Raw genomic sequence first — 9770 nt, 5'->3', positions numbered from 1 at the left:
TTTGGTGTTTGCATACTAAAAATTGGAAGACATGTGAAAAATCAAGACTGTATAACAGATTGGCATTGAAGACTTATCCAAAGTTCTATGGTATTGTTTAAATGACATTTTGGGAATATATTGAACATGTTTGAAATTGATATATAGACAAGATAGTGATGACATTCGTTTAATGAAGTAAATGATTTATTCCATCTGTTTTGGTAATTGAAAGAAAAGGAGAAGAGCATTTCGATTTCTTTTAATTTGTCTTAGAAAAGATAGTATGAAAAAAAGAGTACTGCCCGAAATAGAATAGTATAGTTGAAAATGATTACATTTGTCATATTGTTGTTTTGTTCAGTGGTGTTGTGGTTTGTCCAAGTAGTAACAGAAAGCAAAGATACACTGTGTATACACTGTGTATGCACTGTGTATATTTCCACTTTTGTTTGGCCAGGATAGGATATTCTGATTTTCCCAAATCTGTCCCTTTATTTTTCTTCTCATTTAGGATATGAAGAGTTTGTTGCAAAAACCGATAAGTCCATTTTTGAAGATTTTGAAATACGGTCTCTGTCATAAAGTACAAAATTATACCTTTTAAATGATACATTGGTCACTACATAATTTATAAAGGGACATTTTTGAAGTTATGGTCAAAAGAAGCAAAAAATTTCTTATTATTCTCTTTATTTTTCTTGACCTTTAATCGCAAATATCTCCATTTGGCAAATATGGACTTATCGGTTTTTGCGAACAAACTCTTCATATACATTTTGTCATGCTTCATTTACTGTCATGTAATGTGCTACCCCTAATAAATGCTTTATTGGGGGTCAAAGTGGTGCTCACTACAAGGGTAATAAAGCCAAGTTTATTGCCAAAATAAGATTAGACCACATCAGCTGTCCTCACATGTTGGCACTGATGCATTAAACGTGGGATACTAGATGCTGACCGAAGGTGTCAAGAAAGATAAAACTGAGCTGCAGTGCAAAGTTAACAGGGAGGTATGGGACGGCTTCCATAAAAGCACACACATTGGAATACAAGTGATGTGATGATTTACTTTGTTTTCCTGGTTCTCAGTTTGTTTGTTTGTTTGCTTGCTTTTATTTGGAGATACTACAGCTGTATATTTGTAAAGGGACAGTTTCCTCTTAAGAAAAAAAAAAACGATAAAAAACTAAAAAGTTGTGGCAAGATATCAAAGGTAAAATCATTTTTTTTTTCAGTAGTACTATACATATTGGTATTTTTAACTTCTCTCACTCGCTCTCATAAATGAGATGCTTGAACTTACTTGTTTTTTTCCCAATCCTGCCCAATTCAGAAATGTTTCATCCTATATAAAACACAACAATTTTTAGATGAAATTCATCAAATGTTGATAAATTCATGATTTAAGAAATATCATTGGTTCTGTATTGTGCTTGGGTCCAAAATCAGTACTGTATGACAAAATTAAAAGTCATTTTTGGAAAGGAAGGGTTTCTGATTCATCAAAATTGACTTAGTTCTGTACAAAAATGCATTATTTATTTATTCATTTTTGTTTACTTGTTTTTGGACGCTTGGACACTGTCATCTTGAATGACTGCAGTTCGATTCAATGTCTTTGTCGTGAAGCAACCGTTTTACAAGTTAATGTACATGTGCACCAATACTTCACTTTCACCATTCAACGAAGCTCCACTGAGACTGTACATCGTGAGAACACACCTTCAATTCTGTATGATCGTTTTAATTTAAAGACGACTCGTTCATGTGTGTATGTGCTATAGGATAGTATTAATCATTGCGTCTCCCTTTTAAGTGTGTAGATGTGTTGATGTATGTGTGTTGATGTATGTGTGTGTGTGTGTGTGTGTGTGTCTACGTTTTTAAATTTCTTTGTGAGACTCAGCAGTGAGGGCATTGAAATAATGGATTGTTAGTAAGTACCTCTGAGAGAATTTTCCCCTATTTGTGTAGTTTTTTTTTTCTCATAATGTGAAGGTGATGTTTTAAACTGGAGTGCAATTCTTGTGTCCTACCCGACTTGTCATTGGGACTAACTTTGTCTCTTGTCATAATATGTCATAATTTCTATTTTGACAGAACCCTGAAAATTATTAAACTGAAACCCCTATAAATAATCAAGTGAGATCTATAGTCGTATACAACCAGACAACTAATGAATAAATTGATTGTGTTTTCTTTGTAGGTGAAGTATTCTTCTCGTCTTGCCTTTCATGTTGTTGTCTTTCAGCTTTTGGAAACTCAGCATGGTACCTGCACGTGGCACTGTGTGTGTGTGTGTGTGTGTGTGTGTGTGTGTGTGTGTGTGTGTGTGTGTGTGTGTGTGTAGATGAGTGAGTGTGAAATGAAGGGGGTGAAAACAGGAGACAAACGTTCGCGGCTCCGTGACATTTGCTCCTGCGGCAATAATGCTCCCATGAAATATCTGCGCGCTAAGCCAAACATAAATTCTACTCACAAACACAACCCTAACCCTATTCCTAAACCTCATATCAAACTGAACCTAAAACCCTATCGGTCTATTTCAACCCTAGCCCAAACCCTAGGTCCTTGAAGAAAATAAGACAGGAGCAATTGCAGCATGAGTTGCAAATGTGTCGCCAGCCGCTGGCGGAACACTTGTAACGCTGCGTTACAAGGTGGTATAAGCAGCGCGTTGTCAGTGTTCACATGGTATCCTCTGGCGATAAGTTCAACTCTCTATTCGATGATATGTTTATTGCTGTATTTTATTTCATTGGTGTGTGTGTGTGTGTGTGTGTGTGTGTGTGTGTGCGTATGTGTGTGTGTTTGTGTGTATGTGTGTGTGATTGTCATGAACAGAATTACAACGATAAAAGTGCAAAATAGTAGGCCTGTACAATTATGCTTAAATAGCTGAACTTGATATACGCATACCTGTACAAAGTTCAGATATCGGCAGCAGTTTCTCAAAAAAAAAAAAAAAATGTCGATAATCAAAACTATCTAGAAAGGAATGGATGCGTGCAGCATCGAGGGGTTTTGAAAAAAAAAATGGCGCAAATGAAAAAAAAAGATAAACACCCGCCAACACACACACACACATACACACACACACACACACACACACACACACACACACACACATTTACATTTACATCTATCAGTCCTGCTCGTATTTATGATAAGTTGTCTCGATTAAAATGTAAAAACAGATAAGCTCCATGTTCATTTTTTCAGGTCATCAAAATAGAGAAGATTAATCTTCAGTAACAGGTCTACTGCACTCGTATATAAATATTTTTTGAAGATAAAATCATCACATGAAATTCTTTTTTTCATTTGTTATTCTGCAGAGTTAATCTCAAATATTGAATTCTCATGTTGATAAAAGGGGATTTTTTTTCTGTTTTCGCATTTAAAATCTCTCTCTCTCTCTCTCTCTCTCTCTCTATATATATATATATATATATATATATATATATACATGTACATATATATTCATACTTTGAATGTGTAAACTAGCTATAGAGACAACCGTGTGAACAATAAACTATGTGACATACGAAGAACCTATAACTCCGATTAACCTGTCAGAAAAATATCGCTCTCAATTTGCATTTCTTTACATGTAAATGTATCCTCATTTTAACTAAAAGTACACCAACCACAGTTTATAATGTTTATTTAAAAGAAAAAATATATTACATGGACATTAAACATGTAATTTCCTGAAGTTTTATTCTTTATTGATACAAGGTCACTGTAGGTCTATACAGCAGACTTTAAAAGACGATACATCACATTAAGTAAGGAAGTCTTATAGAAGAGAACAAAACCCTCGAAATAATCTTCATGGTATTTTATGACGTATTATTTCTGTTTCATCAATTTGATTGCTATTATATGGAACAAGCAGGGATTAGTTTAACATCTGAAAATAATTAAAAAATGCCAACATGCCTACTGACATTTCTTCGGAGGTAAAAATTGTTTATTGTAAAAATCATATAGATTTCAATTCTTTCGATACCTGTCAAAATTATTGATATTTTCTATATCTCCATAAGATCTATAGCATAACAATCTAATTTATTACAAGTTATATGTATTGATACATGAGCATGACAACGTTCAATACATTGTTGATATGGTGGACGTCTCTAAACAGAATGATATAAATGACGAAAACATATCAAATAGTAAAATGTGGACTTCCCTACATTGCAGCTATATAATTTCATGATCAAGGACTGTGGACATTTGCCTCTATGACTTGAACATGTTTGCACTAATCAAATTCATCTATGATATAGTTATAATCATCCCGAATTTAGGGATAGAATTATGGAACTTGAGCGTGAAAACAGAAGATATTAACGGATGAACTGAAATTTGTACGAATACAATCACCGCTCACACTGTTCAGTCATGTGTGTAGTACGTTCAGAAAGTCTCTATAATTTTCAATCATCTTACACAAATGTAGGCAATGAATACGGTAGAAAGAAAAAAAATATCACTCAGAATTATGAAGCTGTGGAGAAATTAGGTAACTATTGAAAAATAATATTGTTCTTTTACCCGAAAAAGAGAGAAAAAAAAAGTGGCGGGGAAATCTCGTAGAGTAGCAGCATTGCTTGAGTCGTATCCTGTCGTTTACAGTTTGTGCATTACTTTCACAAGACCTTCGAAATGCATGGGATCTATACCACATAAGCGCCGATATCGGAAATTTTCTTATCAACAGAGAGACACAAGCCCAATTAAACACTTTCACTTCATTAGATAAAGCAGAATGCTGACGCGGTAGGGTTCTTCAATGAAAAACGAGCAATTGCAGTTGGCGTAGAGAGAACAATATACCATTATGATAGTTAGCGTCAACAGATTATAATTTACGTCAATATGATAGTTGATTCAGAGAGATAACGGGACAGGACATCACGGCTCAGGCGTAGTTGATGGGATCCTTCCGTACCGTATGCATGGTATGACAAGCTTGGCTCAGTCTGCTTCGGACGATTTCTAGGCAGAGATCTAAAAATAGGAAATAAGGAAACACATCCATCAATGTCTATAGAGATATCGTCTGTAGTTTACCTTTTTTTACGAACTCCACTAAAATCGAATACTGTATCGACATACTCATGCATTGCAGCGACATACTGGAATAATAATGGTGTAAGCGTGAAAAAAACCCCAACAACTAACAACAGCCAGCAATAATAGATGAATATCTTTACATAAAAGTAGTCATATAGGCAATATAAGATTAATACATTGTTTCACTAACTTGCGACAATACATCTTTGATCAGATCATACCAGTGTGAATGATGACATGTACTTCTGGCGGTGTGTTGGAGTATAACCTAGTTACTCATTACTTCATATTTCAGTGCAAGGGCTCCGTATGGTAAAACTATGGTAACATTACAATTAATGATATTTCTGCGATCAACAGAAGAGTATATATGAAAAAAACAAACAAATACAAGTGTATGCTTATTTATATCGAACTGGGATAATTGAGATTGAAGCTGCTGAAAAACAAAGAAATTAATGTGTGTGACAACGTTAATAATATCTAAATAATATTTCTTGTTATGTAACGAGTATCACTGAAACGATTTGATTTTTCTTACTTAAAAAAAGCTAGTGATTAACCATTGTCTCCATTTACGTGAAGAATTAGTAATTCCCGACGGCAGAAAAATAAAACAAGGAAGGATTGACAATGGTAAAAAAAAAACAACAGCCGGGATGCTTGTTTCAAAGAAACGGGAGATGTAACTCTAAGAGGGTTGTAGAGATTGGCTTCATTGGTGCGTTCATACTCTTTGCTTACCGGATCACGCTTTCCCGGAATGACGTTAGAGTTTGTGTCGAGGTGCATTTCCTGCAGTAAAGAGGAAAAGAAGGCAAAAAGAGCAATTACCTCTTGAATGAATATAATAATTATGCTAACATCATACATGACATAAATTAAACGTATCTCTGTATCCTTCCGTGAGAGTGTGTATCTAATTATGCATAATATATCATATATGTATATGTGTAATTATATACATACATATATAGAAAACATAAGAGAAAAAGAGAGAGAAAGAAAGCATAGACTTGTATATTTAAGGGGAGAGAGAAAAAACAGAAAGAGAATAAGAGAGCAAGTGAATTCCTCACTGGAGCGTTCATACTCTTTGCTTACCGGATCACGCTTTCCCGGAATCACGTTAGAGTTTGTATCGAGGTGCATTTCCTGCAGTAAAGAGAAAAAGAACGTAAAAAAAAAATCGAAAATATGTACGCTAATTTAATACATATTAATACAATTATTATGCATTTATCATTATGCGTGCTTCTGTGCGTGTGGGCATAGGTATATGATATAATATAATATATATATATATATATATATATATATATATATATATATATAATGTAGGTAAATATCAAGCATATAACATAATCTATATAAACAATGAACACTGATGAATAAAGGAAAGAACACATAGAAAATCATGAAATTCAGTAGTCGCTACAGTATAGTTGACGTCGCAAGTAAATTCCTCACTGAAACGTTCATACTCTTCCTTACCGGATCACGTTTTCCCGGAATGACGTTGGAGTTTGTATCGAGGTGCATTTCCTGCAGTAAACAGGAAAAGAACGTAAAAATGGCAATCGTACGTTAATATGATACGTATTAATACAATTATTATGCATTTATCATTACGCATGTTTTTGTGCGTGTGTGTATAGGTATATAATATTATATACACACACACATAATATATATATATATATATATATATATACATATATATATATATGTGTGTGTGTGTGTGTAGTGTAGGTAAATATAAAGCATTTATCATAATCTATAAACAATGAATAAAGGAAAGAACACATAGAAAATAATGAAGTTCAGTAGTCGCTACAGTATAGCTGACATCGCAAGTGAATTCTTCACGGGTGCGTTCATACTCATCGATATAATCAATGTAAAAAAACTAATTTATTAGCTTAAAACTATAAACATCAGACAGGCGGTTTCGGGCGTTTTGGGGGAAATGAGACGGACGCTTTCGGAAATTTCACTAATTATTAAGACAATCTTGAAAATGTTATTCTACCACAAGTACTTTACTTTTTTGTGGTACTGAGAGATTTAACTCAAAGTCCGGTTATTTAGACAATGCAAATAAAAAAAAAACAACAACACGAGCTTTTTATTAAAAATAAAAAAGTGATATAGAACTCAACAGGGATGTTAATAGGGAATTAAGACCTCACTGGTTCGTTCGTATTCTTTACTTACCGGATCACGCTTTCCAGGAATGACGTTAGAGTTTGTATCGAGGTGCATTTCCTACAGTAAAGAGGAAAAGGAGTCAAAAAGAGCAATTACCTCTTGAATGAATGTATGCTAGCCTCTGCCTACATAAAATAAAGTAAAATTATCTCTAAGTCCTTCTGTGAGTATATATACATATATATATATATATATATATATATATATATATATATATATCAATTATAAAGATAAGAAGAGAGACAGAGAGAGAGAAGGCATAGACTGGTATATTTTTGGTAGGAGAGAAAAACACAGAAAGAGAATAAGAGAGCAAATAAAGTCCTCACTGGTGCGTTCATACTCTGCACTTACCGGATCTCGCTTTCCCGGAATGACGTTAGAGTTTGTATCGAGGTGCATTTCCTGCAGTAAAGAGGAAAAGAACGCAAAGTAACAGAGCAATTACCTCTTGGACATAATATATGGAGCCTAATATCATGAATGAATATAAATTATATATATATATATATATATATATATATATATATATATATATATATATATTTCTGTGTGTGTGTGTGTGTGTGTGTGTGTGTGTGTGTGGGCAATTATTATGTATATTAAAGGTAGGGGATACCTTTTACAGACCTCCCAAAATGCAGCAAAACATTAAAAATGAACCTCAGCGGACTTGCTTAGGCCACTGCTTAGAAATTTGGAAGTCAACAGTTATCTAAAATTTGAATAATGCACAAAACTCAACTACTCAGTAGTTCTGTGTGTCAGCCACACTTAAGCCTTTTTGTTGCATTCTTCTGTATTTGTGATCTATAAACACAAATCTAAAAGTACAAGAGCTGATGTAATAACATATAGACTGTGTGGTAAGAATGTATATAGAAATGTTTGTAAGTGTTGATGAACTTTCTTCACAAAATATACATGATGGACACACATGCAGTACATGGGTCTGCAAAGGTAGCCTAGTAATGTACTGGAATTTACGGTGAGCCCCGAAAACAATTCAATTCAAAATCTAACCGTCAAAAAACTGTACTAAATGTTACCTTCCACTTTCAATACTTTGTGGGAGTTTCTAAAATGACATTCTCTTCAACATACCACTGTATTTATACAACTCTTCATTTAAGGCGTGCAAATGGGATTCCCTACCTTTAAGCATCTATTATGCAGAGAGGAAGAGAGAGAGAGAGAGAGAGAGAGAGAAAGCAAAGACTGGTACATTTTAGGGGAAAGATAAAAACACGGAGAGAGAATAAGAGAGCAAATAAATTCCTCACTGGTTTGTTCATATAATCTTTCCTTACCGGATCACGTTTTCCTGGAATGACGTTAGAGTTTGTATCGAGGTGCATTTCCTGCAGTAAAAAGGAAAATAAGGCGAAAAGAGCAGCAACTCTTGAACAAAATGTACCGTAATATCATGTATATCCATATGCATAAGATTAAACGTATGTATGTTTCTCTGTGTGTATATACTTACTAGAAAACGAGATAAGAGAGAGAAAGAGAGAGTGAACGAAGACTGACATAATGTATACAGCAAAGAAAATATAATAGGAAATACATTTAACAATATGAAGATTAAGTGCATGATAACCTATTGTTCCCCGGAAGGTACAGCAATTTTGCCCTCATTTTGACAACTTTCTAAATGATGTAGATTGGCTCACTGTTGTCTATTTTTGCAAAATTTATGTAATGTTTAGTTGAAAGCCTATTAAAGATTTATCAAGAGAACGGTGTGTCGCTTACTTCTTACATACTTTTGTTGACCTTTGCCGCTTCCAAATTGCATGATAATTTTCTAATCTATCAAAAAACAACAACACAGAAATGTAATAATATAGCTTAAAACTGTAAATGTCAGACGGGTGGTTTCAGGCATTTTAGGAGAACGGACCCTTTCGGAAATGTCAAAAACAAACAAAAGCAAACAAACAAACAAATAGGGGTTCGTGATTTAAAAAAGAAGTGTTATATAACTCTAACAGGGATTTCAACAGGGATTGACCTTACTGGTGCGTTCACACTCTTTCCTTACCGGATCACGCTTTCCCGGAATCACGTTAGAGTTTGTATCAAGGTGCATTTCCTGCAGTAAAGAGGAAAAGAATGGGGAAAAAAAGAGAGCAATCACCTCTTGTATATTATATGGAGCTTATATAATGCATATAAATACAATTATTATGCATATTAGGCCTATATGTGTTTCTGTGCATGGGTATATGTTATATATATATATATATATATATATATATATATATAATCTCGGTGAATATAATGCATTTCGTAATCTATAAACTATGAATGAAGGAACGAAAACAAAGAAAATGTAATGAAATTCAGTAGTCGCTGCTGTATAGTTAACATTGCAAGCGAGTCCTCACTGGTGCGTTCATATACAAACACTTTCCTTACCGGATCACGCTTTCCCGGAATGACATTAGAGTTTGTATCGAGATGCATTTCCTGCAGTAAAGAGG

The 9770-nt window shown here is 34.0% G+C and overlaps 1 long non-coding RNA gene across 1 annotated transcript; it reads right to left on the bottom strand.

The window, feature by feature from the left end:
- Positions 1-4898: 4898 nt before the first annotated feature.
- LOC139728316 (uncharacterized) lies at positions 4899-9375 on the bottom strand. The gene is made up of 4 exons (XR_011710801.1): positions 9329-9375; positions 7636-7686; positions 6175-6225; positions 4899-5004 (listed from the first exon to the last, which is right to left on the bottom strand). It is a non-coding gene; the product is annotated as an uncharacterized lncRNA (long non-coding RNA).
- Positions 9376-9770: the final 395 nt, after the last annotated feature.

The sequence above is a fragment of the Diadema antillarum genome, unplaced genomic scaffold, assembly GCF_040938485.1.
Source record: "Diadema antillarum isolate AM-2024a unplaced genomic scaffold, OU_Dant_1.0 seq00000172_RagTag, whole genome shotgun sequence".
Taxonomy (NCBI): Eukaryota; Metazoa; Echinodermata; class Echinoidea; order Diadematoida; family Diadematidae; genus Diadema; species Diadema antillarum.
The sequence above is the reverse complement of the archived record's forward strand: the minus strand, read 5'-3'. Positions and strand labels throughout refer to the sequence as shown.